Source organism: Bombina bombina, chromosome 1 (genome assembly GCF_027579735.1).
Source record: "Bombina bombina isolate aBomBom1 chromosome 1, aBomBom1.pri, whole genome shotgun sequence".
In the NCBI taxonomy this organism is placed as follows: domain Eukaryota; kingdom Metazoa; phylum Chordata; class Amphibia; order Anura; family Bombinatoridae; genus Bombina; species Bombina bombina.
The window spans coordinates 838332890-838351600 of NC_069499.1; the positions used below are offsets into that span (position 1 = coordinate 838332890).

The 18711-nt window shown below is 35.5% G+C and overlaps 1 long non-coding RNA gene across 2 annotated transcripts; it reads left to right on the forward strand.

Annotated features, from left to right (window-relative positions):
• The first annotated feature begins 2997 nt into the window (after nucleotides 1-2997).
• Nucleotides 2998-11734, forward strand: LOC128640109 (uncharacterized). Of its 2 annotated transcripts, XR_008399293.1 has the most exons (6): nucleotides 2998-6624; nucleotides 9884-10245; nucleotides 10387-10465; nucleotides 10827-11001; nucleotides 11095-11197; nucleotides 11675-11734. It is a non-coding gene; the product is annotated as an uncharacterized LOC128640109 (long non-coding RNA). The 2 variants fall into 2 exon arrangements; XR_008399292.1 differs by having other exon boundaries at nucleotides 2998-10245.
• Nucleotides 11735-18711: the final 6977 nt, after the last annotated feature.

Sequence of the window (18711 nt, forward strand, 5' to 3'; positions counted from 1 at the left end):
AACAGGTGTAGCAGTATATATTTATTACACTTTAAGAGCTAACATTCAGCCTATATATAAGTCCTATATAAAAAATGGTTCAATACTGCTACCCGGAGTGCTCGTAGGATGAATTAAACAGCCAGTGACTTATTTGAATTATAGCATTACATTGACATCCTTTTAGCAATCATGCGGTATGGAACGCTGTCAGTTAAAACATACGTTGCTACTTGGTGTCAATAACTGTAGACACTCATTACTTATGCTAGATGCTTTATTGTAGCCTCAAATGAATTGTAAATAATTTGAGTTACTATGTCAACATACAGCGTCTTTAAACTAACAACGTATTCCAGTTATTAAATATTCCTACAGCGTATAACACATGTTGCTACTTTGTGTTAATAACGCTGGTTTACTATACTAGATGCTTAATTGTAGCCTCAATTGAGTTATAAGTAATTCAAGTTGGTGTATCAACATAAGGCGTCTAAGTTTAAACTAACAGCGTGTTTGAGTTATTAAGTATTTCTACAGCGTTCTTGTACTGTGAAACACTACCAATTATGACATGCAACACTGCTTAGTATACGGAATGAGAGACACAGACTACTATATTCACTGCTTCATTGCAGTCTCTAACATATTGTACATTATTATGATGGCTGTGTCTCCAATTAACTTTTAAATCATAAGGATAGCAACGTGTTCTAGTTCACTAAATACTGACAGCAAGTATAAGTTTAAAAAGTACAACGAGCTCCCATTAGCTCCCCCTCCTCCCTTGACATGTTTCGCCGGGTTTCCGGCTTTATCAAAAGGCAGGGCGCCACGAGCAATGCAGGCTATTTATGAGTCTTGCTCCTCCTCCTTTATTTTCATATGGCCAATCACAAACCTCCACTATCCTATCTGTGTAAAGGAGGAATCGTGTAGAGACAGGACTTTTACAAATGAATGTAGTATGCAGGGTTAAGGTGGTATTATTATATATTACTTGTTACAACCTTATCGTAAGGATGCTGGATTAAATACCATCCAATGATATTGTTAGAATATAATTCCTATTGAATAAAATGAAACTGATTTTTGACAAAAGTTTGTGATTGCTATAATTATACACTAGTAGTGTGTATGTTCAAAAATGTGAGCAGTAGATAATACTCACAGAATGTTCTTAAGACTTTACTTAACTGTGTATAATTCATATTATGTGCTAACTTATCTCAAAAGAAATTATTATAGCAATAATAACTGTCACGCTCAGCTGCTGGGAAGCTCTGCAGTCCTCTCTGTGTGCTTGATTGACAGGTGTCTGAGCCACCCCTTCCTGATGATGTCACAACCAGGCTTTTTATTCTTGGCTTCCTGTTTCTCCAGTGCCAGTTTGTTTGTTAACTTTGTGGCTTCTGATAGGATTTCGCTGAGGAATCTCTCTAACTGCTGCTTTTCTGTTGCCAATCTCTTCAAGGATTTACTATGCTGGATTAACCTTCAACCTCCTGATTACCTGTCTCCAAACAATGCAAGTACTGTTTGTTTTGTGAAACTTTCAAACTTCCTGTTTACCTGCTGCAAACCCTGCATATTCAGACTACTCTGTGTACTGCCAAACTATTCAAATACTGTTATTTCTGTGAAACCTTCAATCTGCATGTTTACCTGTTTCCAAACTCTGCAAATACAATTATTCAGTGTAAACCTTCAAACTGCTTGATATCCTGTTGCCAATCTCAACAAGTACTGATTAATCTGTGTTAACCTTCAAACTACCAGCTTACCTGTTGCTATCTCTGCAAGTTCTGACAACACAGTGTTAACCTTCAAACTACCTGATTACATGTTGTTAATTCTGCAAGTTCTGACTACACAGTGTTTACCCTCAAACTGCCTGATTACCTGTTGCATACTCTGCAAAGACTGTCTACACAGTGTTAACTCTCAAACTGCCTGATTACCTGTTGCATACTCTGCAAAGACTGTCTACTCAGTGTTAACCCTCAAACTGCCTGATTACCTGTTGCATACTCTGCAAAGACTGTCTACACAGTGTTAACCTTCAGACTGCCTGATAACAAATGACCTACTCCTGCATTATTAACTGTTTCCTGTTTTACCCTTCTTCTGTCTGAGTATAAGTGGACTATCCCTGCTCTCCTGATCCTGTGGAAGACATTTCCTGAAACCAGTTCCTTATTCAGAAGTCTATCTGGCTGATATCATGAATTACTTTGGCACAGGCTGTTATTTCTGTGAAACCTTCAATCTGCATGTTTACCTGTTTCCAAACTCTGCAAATACAATTATTCAGTGTAAACCTTCAAACTGCTTGATATCCTGTTGCCAATCTCAACAAGTACTGATTAATCTGTGTTAACCTTCAAACTACCAGCTTACCTGTTGCTATCTCTGCAAGTTCTGACAACACAGTGTTAACCTTCAAACTACCTGATTACATGTTGTTAATTCTGCAAGTTCTGACTACACAGTGTTTACCCTCAAACTGCCTGATTACCTGTTGCATACTCTGCAAAGACTGTCTACACAGTGTTAACTCTCAAACTGCCTGATTACCTGTTGCATACTCTGCAAAGACTGTCTACTCAGTGTTAACCCTCAAACTGCCTGATTACCTGTTGCATACTCTGCAAAGACTGTCTACACAGTGTTAACCTTCAGACTGCCTGATAACAAATGACCTACTCCTGCATTATTAACTGTTTCCTGTTTTACCCTTCTTCTGTCTGAGTATAAGTGGACTATCCCTGCTCTTCTGATCCTGTGGAAGACATTTCCTGAAACCAGTTCCTTATTCAGAAGTCTATCTGGCTGATATCATGAATTACTTTGGCACAGGCTAACCCTGCTCCATATCGTGAGTACTTTGTTTTTTGGAGGTTGTCGTGGGGTCACGTCCTGGATTAAACTCAGAGTGCAAGGGTGTTGTTTAAGTTCGCCCTAGCATTTGGGTCTTCTTCTGGACATTTCCTAACCTGACAATAACAATGATAATAATGTGACTAATGGGTTAACAAATTGTAATTTCCTTTAAATACTATTCTGCCAAATTTAATGCAAGATTATAATAAAATTATATTATGTGCAAGGTGTCCCCTACTGTGATATCAAATAAATATGTGTATAACTTTATGTCTATTAAAAAGTGGTTTTGTGGTATTTTAAATTAATTTGCATGTGTATGAATAAAGTGCAAGTTGTGCATGAGGTGATTGTGTACTTGTATATTAATAGTACTAGTATTATTTCCCCTAATAGGTTTAAAATTCATGATTTATTTATTTTAATTTTTTAATTTTAATTTTTTTATATTATTTATTATAAAAAGAAGTGAAAAATGTGCAAAAAATAAAAAACGCTAAGTGACAAACAACAAATTGTGAAAAAACTTTAATGTACTTGAAGAATTATTAATAAAAATATTTAGATTAAGTAACAATAAAAGATTATATAGGGGCATTGAAGCCCCAAACGTTTATGATGTAAGTTTAAATATCAATATATCAGTCTCCTTGTGTATCTTATAAATGTTTGTGCATTCTCATATATATCTACACCCACATATGTGTATAGATTCAACAATATCTATTGGGTCTTTTACAGATAAGAAGTTATTGTTTTCATTCAATCCGTAGGGTTGAAGAGAGTTAAGAAGATAAATCCAACGACTCTCTGCTCGCAGAAGTTGTTGTTCAATATCACCCCCTCTGATTCCTAGTTTTACTGTCTGTATCCCAAAACAGCGGAAATTAGAGGTCTTGGATCTATGTATTTTGTGGAAATGGGATGCAACTGTTGTAATAATTTTCTTATCTTTTAAATCTTTGTCGGCATTTCTGATGTTGCTCAAGTGTTCCAACATCCGAGTTCTAAATTTACGTGTGGTCATACCAACGTATAATTTATTACAACTACAGGTAATTCCATAAATTACAGATTCCGTGTTGCAATTAATGTGAGAATTGATGGTATGGGTTTGATTACAGATTCCGTGTTGCAATTAATGTGAGAATTGATGGTATGGGTTTGATTAAATCTATCAGATACTGACATACTGAGCAGTTTATGCACTTAAAATTTCCTAGCGCAATGGGGTTTAGTTTACGTTTCCTTTTTTCAAAATGACTGGGGCTTAGAAGATCTTTAAGATTATTTGATCTTCTATATCCCACTTGAATTTTATCCCCCACAATATCTTTCAGTATCGGGTCCGACTTGAGTATCCCTAAATGTTTATTCAAGATATTAACCACCTCTTTCACTTGTGGTGAGTAGGCTACAATGATTCTGGTGGTATCATCTTTAGCCTTTTTATTTTTGTACAGTAATTGCTTTCTATCGGTCTTTTCAGCTCTCTGTCTAGCTTTTTTATTGACCGATTACTGTACCCTCTTGCTTGTAGTTGAGTTTGTAATTCACTTGCTCTCTGTTTGTACAATTTTGGGTCGGAGCAATTCCTTTTCATTCAGAGAAATTGTCCAATTGGAAGAGATCTTACAGTGTGGGGGCAGTGGGCACTATCCGAATGGAGAAGACTGTTCATAGCTGTTTCTTTTCGGTAAACATCTGTAATAATTTCTCCATCCTGGTTTTTGATGATTTTTAGGTCTAAGAAAGTTATACTTTCTTTGCTTTGCTCCCACAAGTTTGATGTTATGGGCATTGGTGTTTAGAATACTTAGGAATTGATCTAATTTGCTTTGTGAGCCTTCCCAGATGAAGAACACATCATCGATGTATCTTAACCACAGCGGTATGTACTCCACATACATAGCATTCACATCTGAGAAGACGACATGTTGCTCCCACCAGCCTAGAAATAGATTGGCTTAGGTGGGAGCACATGCCGCCCCCATTGCTGTTCCCCTGACTTGCAGGTAAAACTGCTGATCAAATACAAAATAATTGTGATATAGCACAAAATTAAGGAGTCTAATTATGAACTCATCGTGGCATTTGTCTTCCTCAGAGGATGTAGATAGAAAACTCTGAACTGCCTGGACTCCCAATTTGTGGTCGATACTTGTGTATAGGGATTCTACGTCCGCTGTTATCAGAATGGTATCAGGATTGAGTTTGAGATTATCCAATTGCTGGAGTACCTCCATTGTGTCTTTCATGTAAGACGGCATATGTGTCACAAATTCACGGAGCCTGTAGTCGATGTATTGGCTTGCCTTTTCCGTAATGTTATTGATCCCCAACACGATGGGTCTTCCTGGTGGTGAGGTGGCATTCTTGTGAATTTTAGGTATTATGTAGAAAGTTGCCACCTTTGGATTTTCTACCCAAAGGAATTTCTTTTCTTTGGAAGTTATTATATTATCATCCAAAGCCTTCAGTATAATCCGATTGTATTGATTTAGAAATTGCTCAGTTGGATTAGAGAATAATTTTTTATAGCACTCCTGGTTTCTCAATTGTTTGTGTGCCTCCATGAGGTACATTTCTTTGGGCCAGATAACCACGTTACCTCCCTTATCCGAGTTCCTAATTATCACGTCATCCCATTGCTTCATATCCTTAAGAGCTTGTTCTTGTTTCGAGAGGTTCTTAGTAGTAGGCTTGATGGGAAGTTGGGCTATTTCTTTGCTTACTATTTCATTGTAAACTTCAATGTGTTTGGAGGTCGACATTTTTGTAACATATTTGGACTTATTCCTAATATTTGTTCTCCAATCTTGACTGGTTGATTTCTCCTCACCATCTAGTAGTTCCTCCATTATCTGCAATGTAATGTATTGTTCATTAGTCCATATGGGGTCCTGTATGTTGTTTTCATCTGTTGTTTCCCCATACTTCTTGTATTGTTTTTTTAGGAATACTTTCCTAAGGAATAACTGTAGATCTTTAATAATTTCAAATTTGTCTAATTGACTAGTAGGACAGAATGATAGACCCTTTTGCAAGGATGTTTTTATGTTCACTACTTAAAATTTTTGTAGATAGATTAACCACTTGCATTAGGTCATCCTTATTTGGGAGAAGGGGCTCGTCGATCTTTTGTAGGGTTTCCACCTCTTGTTGTCTTGTTTGTCTTTGTTTCTTTTTATTTTTGGTTTTGCCCCTGCCTCCTCTCCTGGTGGTTCTCCTTGGGAATTTGGGCCATCCTCTAAAAAATCTTTCCTTTTACGTGTGTCTTGTCTTGTCCTCATTTGTGTTGAGGTAGAGGGTGTTGTTGACTCATTATCAGTGGTATCTGATTCACTGGTATCCACTTCTGATGCCTCACTATTGATTACATGTGTCTTAGGTAAACGTGGTGTATCTTTTTTTGGAATATCCTTATTAAATTTCCTCCCCCATTTGTATACTCTTTTGTTTTTAAAATCATTGATATCTCTGTTGAGTTTAGTTTGTTTGGTTGATTTCATTTCAGCTTCGTATTTATATAACTCACTTTGATATTTCTTATATCTTGCTTCAAATTTGTTCAAAGTCTCATAATTTTTGAGTTTATCATTTAGTTCTTTTATTTCTGCTTCGAGTATATCGTATTCAGAGGTGTCATGTTTAATAAGTATCCTCATCAATTTATTAGAGCATTCAGAGAGTGCATCCTCCCATTCAACACTGAGGTCTGGATTTTTAAACTGGAAAGCTGTTTGGAATACATACCATGAGGTACATCATTATCTAATTGTATTATGCTATACAACATACAATTCAAAGAGAGTATATTTAGCTAACTATTAACCCGTCACCTACTGAAAAGGACATCTTGAAACACACACATATATATATATATATATCAAATAGTAACTAAAGGTACACTGAGTGGAAACGGCATTCATTTGCGCCACCTTATATTAGTATTGTAGAGAATCACAATACATACATAGATGTACATAACACACATCACACAACAACAAAGCACACATTTATCTTTTTAATCATCACACAATAAGAATGTTGAAAAATACAACAACACAACGAAGATTTGGAAACTAGACAGGCAGGTTGCTAATATGATTACATCATTCTAAGCTTCAACCATACAGATTACAGCATTAGGACTGTACCACCCCTTTCAGAAGTTTCTCACTCAATACTACAATATTACATATACGTAAACAAGAGGGTTGGAAGATCTTCATTATTATTGCGATTTCAATGGGACACGTAAAATATTGACATCTCGCCAACCACTTATATATATAATATTATAGATGTCAGCCATTACTTTATTGTTTTGAAACAATATTGCAACAACATTGATCGATCAGATTCTATGCCATGTCTATGCACACATTATACACAAGTATGCGCTTTCATTCATGTTAGCGTGGACGTGTGCTTTTTACTATAAGATCGCGTTTAAGAAGTATTTGTTACGCATATGAACAAACATCACGAAGATGAACTGTATATGTTATATTTTACACTTTCACATTACGATTCATTGGGGGGGGATACATTTCATCAAACACAAGAAAATTTGCCCACTTTGAAAGCATTTGCGCCGCTCACATACAATCAAGTGTATACAATCAGCAATCATTATGAACACGCTACCATTGGACATTTTGCACTATAAATCCCCCAAACAACATGGCCAAAGCGTCCCTTGTGATCGACATTGTATCAAATTGCTTCTGTGTGTTTGCATACCTTGTTACTCCTTGTGTGTTTGCTCTGCTGCTTAGCTTTGTGCTGCTTGGCTTGGCAAATATGGATGATCCGCAGTTAGTTGGTGCTGGTGCTGTTGCACGAGTTGTGTACAACAGAATCAGGCGTGCTCGGCATTTCCGAGAGAGATGTAGGGCTCGTCTAATTAGAGGTACTCGTGTTGAAAGGGTGAGGCCCACCTTGGATAACATGAGCGACTTCGAGGTTTATGACAAGTATAGGCTCAATTGCGAACAGCTCATTAGCCTGATCGTTTAAACTAGGACATCCGTTCAATTCTAGATATCTAGAATTGAACGGATGTCCCAGTTTAAACGATCATTTGAGAAACCACAACAGATATATCATACTAATACAATCAGCATATGATTAAACATAAATTGGGACACTGGGAAACAATGTAACTGATCTCTATTACAGGTGCTTAAACACTTACTATAAGTTAACCCTAGATAATTACTGTATCCATTTGATTTCAGTATACAACTCATAGCGACTTCGAGGTTTATGACAAGTATACGCTCAACCGTGAACAGCTCATTAGCCTGATCGTTTAAACTAGGACATCCGTTCAATTCTAGATATCTAGAATTGAACGGATGTCCCAGTTTAAACGATCATTTGAGAAACCACAACAGATATATCATACTAATACAATCAGCATATGATTAAACATAAATTGGGATACTGGGAAACAATGTAACTGATCTCTATTACAGGCGCTTAAAAACTTACTATAAGTTAACCCTAGATAGTTACTGTATCCATTTGATTTCAGTATACAACTCATTGCGGTGATATTAAGACCGACCATGGTGATACAATTTGTATTCAGTTAAACTAGTTACTCGGAGACATTATACCAGACGCTGTAAATTATCGCAGTAACGTTTAAAGACTATACGCATATTTAGATATTAATTCATTATACGTTGCAATATCAAGGCCAGTAGTAACGACTCATACTGTATTTAGTAAACTACTTTATATAGAATATATAGCTGGTATTCGAAGAACACAAATCATTTTCAATTTGCAATTGATACAGTGTTATACTAAGGAACTTTTCCCTCCTTTCCTTATAAGACTTATCACATTTATACATCCTAGTGAGGATTGGGTGATTATATCACGTTGCGGTAATATCAAGGCCAGTAATAGGGACATATACTATCTTTAGTAAACTACTTCATATATAGTTTATAGCTGGTAATTTAAGAACTCCAATATCTCTCAATTTGTAAACATACATGTGGCGTCTGTTATGTAATATCATATTTATATACTCTAGTGAGGATTGTGAGATAATATACTACAACGATTAGAGTACTAAATAACGTTACCATAAGACAGAATCAAGTGTTGATACAAATACCTAACAAAGTCGAACTCGTTGAACGCACAGGTTGTTTTTAGGAGTATATTACCTCTAAATAAGAGGCTTTATTTCTACCAGTAATACATCATACACAAGTTTAAGCATAACATACTACACAACTTGATACATTCTTATATCATTTTAAACCTTTAGTAGTGGGATATATGTTCACTTATCTTAAAAAATAATCTCTATTTAGGTGTTTATTTCCTCAAACTGAGAAGGTGGTGACTAGGTACAGACTATAACCACATAATTATAATTCCTTTTTGGACATTAATACAGCCCAAAGGCAATTATATTAATACAAGGAATTATGGTAACAGAGACTTTAGTTGTTTTTAACGTTACACATAGGGTCCCTTATTTTTTAAATAACATTAATAAAAGTTATATTTTATTTACACTTATCATCTCTCCTAATTAGAGTCCAGGCTGAGAGTGCTATAGATGCAGCCTTTTCTTGAGGGGTCTCCATCACCAGTATATAAGATATGTAGCATGTCCTAGCTTAAATGTGCAGCTATAGGATGCAATTTAACCAGTTCTTTTTCTTTTAGCAAATGTCTAGTTTATGCGAAAAATGCATATGTAGCATGTCCTACCTTAAATGTGCAGCTATAGGATACGCTTTAACCATTTAATTGTCTCTTTCAGCAAATGTCTAGTTTTAGCTCCAAACAGATATGTAGCATGTCCTAGCTTAAATGTGCAGCTATAGGATGCAATTTAACCATTTCTTTCTCTTTTAGCAATGTCTAGTTTATGCGATTTTCATGTACACAAATGCATTGTATCTTATAAAAATGTATTTTAATATAATATTTTTTTATATATTTGTAATATTTGACATTTTGTTATGTTAATTATTTATAGGTGATTTGGGTTACATGAGCCGGCCTTGGCTGATTACGCCTATACGTAACCCAGCTGACAACGCCCAGGTGCGCTATAATCGGGCGCATAAGCGGAGTAGGGATGTTTGGGCTCCTCAAAATGCGGTTACGATGCCTAGACAGGTCTGGAGGAGCCCTCCAATACAGCCCTAGTAAGGTGGCAAAGATCGTTATAGCCTGCAGCGTCCTGCATAACATAGCTCAGCAGGCTAGGATGCTACAGGCCGTCCAGGTGCACTGAGACCTCCTCCAAGATGAGGAGGATGACCCAGTTCTAGAGAGGCCATTCCAGGACGAGGGGCTCAATGTCAGAGCAAACATCATCAACCACAACTTCAGACGGTAAATACTAGAAGTTATATAGGAGCATTGCGAATATGTGTGCAATTTAGGGAAATGAGAAGTAGAGAATTGAGCAAACATGTTAGGATTGTTCAAAAAATGATTATATCAAAATATAATTTTATATTTTTCTTATCATAGGTAATTTATACATCAGAAGATTCTGGCATTGGCTCCTGTAATCACTTTGCCACCTGATTTTCAAAGACAACATCAGAAGGTAAGTATACACAATGTATGGACTGGGGAGGGGATTTTGCACAATGATCCATCATATGGCATACAATTTTAAAGGTAGTACTTTAGTTTACACATTACTAGATTTTTAGATAGTCAGAAAGGGATACTCTAGCAATACTATGTGCCTAGCAATACTATGTGCTTCAAAGTCATACATCAGAGGTTAGGTCTGCACAATGTATGACTCAGCTTCACACTTGATTGATAGATCATAACACAAAATATGCTACATACGCTTAGTAAGCTATTGATATAAATAGTTTCAGAAATGGTTAGGGGGGATGCAGAACCAAGTCACACATTTTTATTAATGATTTTATTTACACTTTATTTTCCATTAGGGAGATGACTTCATCTACAGACAGAAAGTGAAGAATCCCAGACTGAAAGTGAGGAATCCCAGACTGAAAGTGAGGAATCCCAGACTGAAAGTGAAGAATCCCAATGTGATCATGACTGTGGCATTGTCTTTCAACTGTGCTGAGTTTGAAAAACATACAAAGACACGTTCACATGGTAAGTGGCCATAATTCTATGGAACAAGACTGGGGATGCAGGATGTATCCTATGGGAGACACTTATGGTTCATAATGTATTTTTTTTTTTTAGATGGTATTTCACAATCCTTTATTTTTTAAATGATTAATAGGACACCTAATGAAGATAAACTGATATTTTGAATAGAATTGCCTTTCAAAGACCATACATCCAGGTTAGTTTGCACAATGCATGCTGTTTAAGAATCATAGGAGGAATAATGCTCAAAAAATTCAGAATATATACATGTCCTATTTTAAAATATGTTTATTTTATATACATTTTATAGTTGACATTTAGGTATATTATTATTTGAAGGGACAATCAATATTACATTCAATTATGTCCCTCATACAATAGAATAATTATTTTTTTATTTAAAATTTTATATGCATTATTTTGTCTAATTTTAAATGCTAATATGTGTAGTTCAAATATTGATTAGACAATTTAATGTGATTAATTTCAAATTATGGATAGATATAGATCTCCAGTCTGAACCTGTTTTTAATATCAAGACAAACAATAAATGTTAGAGCATAGACAGAAGATGAATTTACAATTATTAGATTTAATGAATATTTGTAGACATGTGTTCATTAAATAACCTTATTGACTAATGTTTTTAATATTTATTTTCTTTCTTTTTCAGATTTTCATTTTTTTATGAATTCCAAAATATTTTTTAAAATAAATTTATTTACATACTATATTTTAAAATTTTATTTATTGAAATACATATTATTTGATACATATCTCTATCACAGTAAGATAATAAGAAATACATCCATCTAATATTCTGATATGTAAATAAAATATTAGTCCCATGACTGTTAAAGTATCTATTTTACAAGCACATGGCTGATATCAAATATACTAATTTGTATTAATTTATTGAATGAAAAAATATCAACACAGCTTAAGCAGATAATGTTAAAGTCAAGTATCTTACACAATTTAAGGTGGAGTTAGATACAGCCATCTATGATTTGATTGTGTGATTTATAGATGTCAAAATCATAAAATATTTCTGACGAGGATATGCAGTATAAATTATACATAACAACTTTGCTCATTTCACTTTTATGAAATGAAAGTGTTTAAATTCTTACATTAAAGTGATTGTGTAGTTTAATGTTATATTTACATTCTAATCTCTATAATCTTTCTTAGGTATCCAAAAACATTCTTAAACTAAATATAGGTTATTATGCTTTAATTATATGCAAGGTAATATAGTTTAAATGATCTTTAAATAAAACGTAATTTAACATTTATACCAAGCTAGTTATTGTATGCCATATTGATGACTTTTCACTCTAATGGAGTCATTTGAAGGGTCAGTTAACTATAGATATATCAAAATATAATTTCTCACAATTATACTCTTTACCTGTTGGAGTGTATCACATTTCTATAGGTATTTCCGTTACCCTTTATTTTAATTTACTGTCCGCTAGATTTAGAGTTCTGCGGCCAAAGGGGTGCGTCAGCTACGCATGCTTTTTTTTTGTCCCACACCTTTTAAATACCGCTGGTATTTAGAGTTCACAGAAGGGCTGTGTTAGGCTCCAAAAAGGGAGCGTAGAGCATAATTTACCGACACTGCAACTCTCAATACCAGCGGTGCTTACGGACGCGGCCAGCTTCAAAAACGTGCTTGTGCACGATTCCCCCATAGGAAACAATGGGGCTGTTTGAGCTGAAAAAAAACACCTGCAAAAAAGCAGCGTTCAGGTCCTAACGCAGCCCCATTGTTTCCTATGGGGAAACACTTCCTAAGTCTGCACCTAACATGAACCCCGAGTCTAAACACCCCTAACCTTACACTTATTAACCCCTAATCTGCCACCCCCGCTATCGCTGACCCCTGCATATTTTTTTAACCCCTAATCTGCCGCTCCGTACACCGCCGCCACCTACGTTATCCCTATGTACCCCTAATCTGCTGCCCCTAACACCGCCGACCCCTATATTATATTTATTAACCCCTAATCTGCCGCCCCCAACGTCGCCGCCACCACCTACCTACACTTTTTAACCCCTAATCTGCCGACCGAACCTCACCGCTACTATAATAAAGTTAATAACCCCTAATCCGCCCCACTAACCCTATAATAAATAGTATTAACCCCTAATCTGCCCCCCCAACGTCGCCGACACCTACCTACAATTATTAACCCCTAATCTGCCGACCGGACCTCACCGCTACTATAATAAAGTTATTAACCCCTAATCCGCCTCACTAACCCTATAATAAATAGTATTGACCCCTAATCTGCCCTCCCTAACATCGCCGACACCTAACTTCAAGTATTAACCCCTAATCTGCCGACCGGACCTCACCGCTACTCTAATAAATGTATTAACCCCTAAAGCTAAGTCTAACCCTAACACCCCCCTAAATTAAATATAATTTTTATCTAACGAAATAAATGAATTCTTATTAAATAAATTATTCCTATTTAAAGCTAAATACTTACCTGTAAAATAAACCCTAATATAGCTACAATATAAATAATAATTATATTGTAGCTATTTTAGGATTAATATTTATTTTACAGGTAACTTGGTATTTATTTTAACCAGGTACAATAGCTATTAAAATTGTTAATAACTATTTAATAGCTACCTAGTTAAAATAATTACAAAATTACCTGTAAGATAAATCCTACCCTAAGTTACAATTAAACCTAACACTACACTATCAATAAATTAATTAAATAAAATACCTACAATTATCTACAATTAAACCTAACACTACACTATCAATAAATGAATTACATAAAATACCTACAAATAAATACAATTAAATAAACTAAAGTACAAAAAATGAAAAAAGAACTAAGTTACAAAAAATAAAAAAATAATTTACAAACATTAGAAAAAGATTACAACAATTTTAAGCTAATTACACCTACTCTAAGCCCCCTAATAAAATAACAAAGCCCCCCAAAATAAAAAAAATGCCCTACCCTATTCTAAAATAAAAATAGAAAAGCTCTTTTACCTTACCAGCCCTTAAAAGGGCCTTTCGCGGGGCATGCCCCAAAGAATTCAGCTCTTTTGCCTGTAAAAAAAAAAAAAATACAATACCCCCAACATTACAACCCACCACCCACATACCCCTAATCTAACCCAAAACCCCCTTAAATAAACCTAACACTAAGCCCCTGAAGATCTCCCTACCTTATCTTCACCACGCCAGGTATCACCGATCCGTCAAGAGGAGCCTCCGAAGTCTTCATCCAAGCCCAAGCGTGGGCTGAAGAAGTCCATCATCGGGCTGAAGAGGTCAATCATCGGGCTGAAGAGGTCCATCATCGGGCTGAAGTCTTGATCCAAGTGGGCGCTGAAGAAGTCCATCATCGGGCTGAAGTCTTGATCCAAGCGGGCGCTGAAGAGGTCCATCATCGGGCTGAAGTCTTCTATCAAGCGGCATCTTCAATCTTCTTTCTTCCGGATCCTTCTTCATCCCGCCGACGCGGAACATCCATCCTGGCCGACGATCAGCCAATAGAATGCGAGCTCAATCTGATTGGCTGATTGGATCAGCCAATCGGATTGAACTTGAATCTGATTGGCTGATTCCATCAGCCAATCAGAATTTTCCTACCTAAATTCCGATTGGCTGATAGAATCCTATCAGCCAATCGGAATTCGAGGGACGCCATCTTGGATGACGTCCCTTAAAGGAACCGTCATTCGTCTGGAAGTCGTCGGCCAGGATGGATGTTCCGCGTCTGCGGGATGAAGATGGATCCAGAAGAAAGAAGATTGAAGATGCTGCTTGATAGAAGACTTCAGCCCAATGATGGACCTCTTCAGCGCCCGCTTGGATCAAGACTTCAGCCCGATGATGGACATCTTCTGCGCCCGCTTGGATCAAGACTTCAGAATGATGAAGGACCTCTTCAGCCCGATGATGGACTTCTTCAGGCCGATGATGGACTTCTTCAGCCCCCGTTTGGGCTTGGATGAAGACTTCGGAGGCTCCTCTGGACAGATCGGTGATACCCGGCGTGGTGAAGATAAGGTAGGGAGATCTTCAGGGGCTTAGTGTTAGGTTTATTTAAGGGGGGTTTGGGTTAGATTAGGGGTATGTGGGTGGTGGGTTGTAATGTTGGGGGGGTATTGTATGGTTTTTTTTACAGGCAAAAGAGCTGAATTCTTTGGGGCATGCCCCGCAAAAGGCCCTTTTAAGGTAAAAGAGCTTTTCTATTTTTATTTTAGAATAGGGTAGGGCATTTTTTTATTTTGGGGGGCTTTGTTATTTTATTAGGGGGCTTAGAGTAGGTGTAATTAGCTTAAAATTGTTGTAATCTTTTTCTAATGTTTGTAAATTATTTTTTATTTTTTGTAACTTAGTTCTTTTTTTATTTTTTGTACTTTAGTTAGTTTATTTAATTGTATTTATTTGTAGGTATTTTATGTAATTAATTTATTGATAGTGTAGTGTTAGGTTTAATTGTAACTTAGGTTAGGATTTATTTTACAGGCAATTTTGTAATTATTTTAACTAGGTAGCTATTAAATAGTTATTAACTATTTAATAGCTATTGTACCTGGTTAAAATAAATACCAAGTTACCTGTAAAATAAATATTAATCCTAAAATAGCTACAATATAATTATTATTTATATTGTAGCTATATTAGGGTTTATTTTACAGGTAAGTATTTAGCTTTAAATAGGAATAATTTATTTAATAAGAGTTAATTTATTTCGTTAGATAAAAATTATATTTAACTTAGGGGGGTGTTAGTGTTAGGGTTAGACTTAGCTTTAGGGGTTAATACATTTATTAGAGTAGCGGTGAGGTCCGGTCAGCAGATTAGGGATTAATACTTGAAGTTAGGTGTCAGCGATGTTAGGGAGGGCAGATTAGGGGATAATACTATTTATTATAGGGTTAGTGAGGCGGATTAGGGGTTAATAACTTTATTATAGTAGCGGTGAGGTACAGTCGGCAGATTAGGGGTTAATAATTGTAGGTAGGTGGCGGCGACGTTGGGGGGGGCAGATTAGGGGTTAATAAATATAATATAGGGGTCGGCGATGTTAGGGGCAGCAGATTAGGGGTACATAGGGATAACGTAGGTTGCGGCGGTGTGCGGTCGGCAGATTAGGGGTTAAAAAAATTGAATAGAGTGGCGGCGATGTGGGGGGTTTAGGGGTACATAGGTAGTTACCTATGTACCCCTAAACCCCCCACATCGCCGCCACTCTATTAAATTTTTATGGGTGTTAGTGTACTTTAGAGCACAGTAGTTAAGAGCCTTATGGGTGTTAGTGAGAGCACAGTAGTTAAGAGCCTTATGAACCGGTGTTAGCTCTTAACTCCTGGCTTTTTGCTGCGGCTGGAGTCTTGTCATTAGAGTTCTAACGCTCATTTCAGCCAAGACTCTAAATACCGGCGTTAGAAAGATCCCATTGAAAAGATAGGATACGCAAATGGCGTAGGGGGATCTGCGGTATGGAAAAGTCGCGGCTGGAAAGTGAGCGTTAGACCCTTTCATGACTGACTCTAAATACCAGCGGGCGGCCAAAACCAGCGTTAGGAGCCCCTAAAGCTGGTTTTGACGGCTAATGCAGAACTTTAAATCTAGCGGTGTATTTCTCCAATGTTAACTCCACCTATTCCTAATGGTTTTGTCCTTAAATGGACATTAAACACAAAATTTTATTTCATGATTCAGACAAAGAATACAAATTTAAACATTCAAATATACTTCTATTATCTAGTTTGATTCATTCTTTAGATATCCTTTGTTAAAGAAATAGCAATGCACATGGGTTAGCCAATTACACAAGGTATCTATGTGCAGCCACCAATCAGCAGCACTTGAGCCTATCTAGATATGCTTTTCAGGAAAGAATATCAAGAGATAAAAGCAAATGAGATAATAGAAGTAAATTAGAATGTTGTTTAACATTGTATTATCCATCTAAATCCGGAAAGAAAATATTCTTGTTTAATGTCCCTTTATAATTACAGCCATTGTAAGATATTTCGCTCACAGTGGGGCATACAATACATAAGGTAATACAAATTACAAATGTTTTATGTTGATTGGTTGGCAGATATAATAAGTATGTATATGTCTAAACATGGGATTAAGTTAGGAGATCAGACTATCTATCCAAGCTAATACACATATTTGTGGTTTTCGCTTCCCAATAATAATTCATAGACCAACATGAACCATTTAATTTCATGCATTAAATACTTTGCTGATAATAAAATAAAAAGGAATTTTAAACACATTAATTTCTCAAAATATTATAGTATACTGTCCCTTTAAGAATCTGCACTGAATCATTTAAAAGTTCCATGAAAGGATGGAGATAAGTGGACATTTTACAAACAAGGTTCTCAACACAGGTCAAACGTACATTCATATAACTATCTTTTGGGTTTACTGTCCCTTTTATATGTATATAAAAACATATATTTAAATATATTTTTCATATTCACACATGACTGAATATTTTTTAAAAAGAACTTACTTTTAGTTTATAGCTTGTGATGGCTATTTCATTTTTATTGAAAGGGAAATGACAAAATAATCTTATCTTCCATGATTAAGACAGAGTAGATTTTTATCTAAAATAAAAATGGACTTTAATAATAATATATGGTTTATTCTCATGTTATCCTAAGTTTGCACAAACGAGATGAATAGGTTTATGATCAGCAAAGCATTACTGGGAAATATCTACTTATTTGTGGGTGGGCAACAATGCATATTTACAATGTTTAGACAGATGTCTTTATATAAATTTACATATTGCATATAAGCTCATTAAAGGGACATTCATCCAAAAAAGTTTCATTCCTGATTCCTATTGAAAATATAATTTTACCATTAAAATTTACTTCTATTATCTAATTACCTTCATTCTTTTGATATACTTTCCTTTACAAACTCAGTAGCTGAAGATAGGTGGATGTACAGAGATGCCTTTTGTGATTGGCTCAACCATGTGCATTGCTATTTCTTCTGTAAAGGATATGTAAAGAATAAGCTAAATAGATTGAGTTAAATTTTAATGTTTAAAACTGTATTCTCTATCTGGATCATGAAAGAAAATATTTGGGTGTAATGTCACTTTAAAAATAGAGATGCCGTTGCAAAAAAAAATATATGTGAGCAGTTCAGAGCAATACAAGCTTGATGTTTATTTACTAATAATGAACAAACGTGGATTTTAATATTTTTTTTTTTATCCAAGTTACGTCCATTAGAAATACAAATTACGCTTTTCAGAAATATAGCGTGTTAAACGTATCTTGCAACACGAGATTCGCATCTTTAATAATTCTATTCTAATGTCATGCACTAGCACACAATCGATGTGCATTGTTGGGATTATAAATACATTTAATAGAGCAATGTCAATACTTCACAATGAGTTACGATATTTCTTTAATAAACAATGAATACATACAATGTTTAATTTTTACAATAAAATATATTTATATTAAATAACATGATCAATATTAAACATCGAAATGTGTAAAACATTTACTAATGTGACTGGATTATATTTACTATCGTGAGTAAAAATCAAATCGAGATCAAATGTAAACTTAATATATTAATATTTAACGGATCGCGTATATTAAATCTGCGTCACACATATACGCATATCAGTCCCATAAATTACAAATAAGTCTACATGCCAA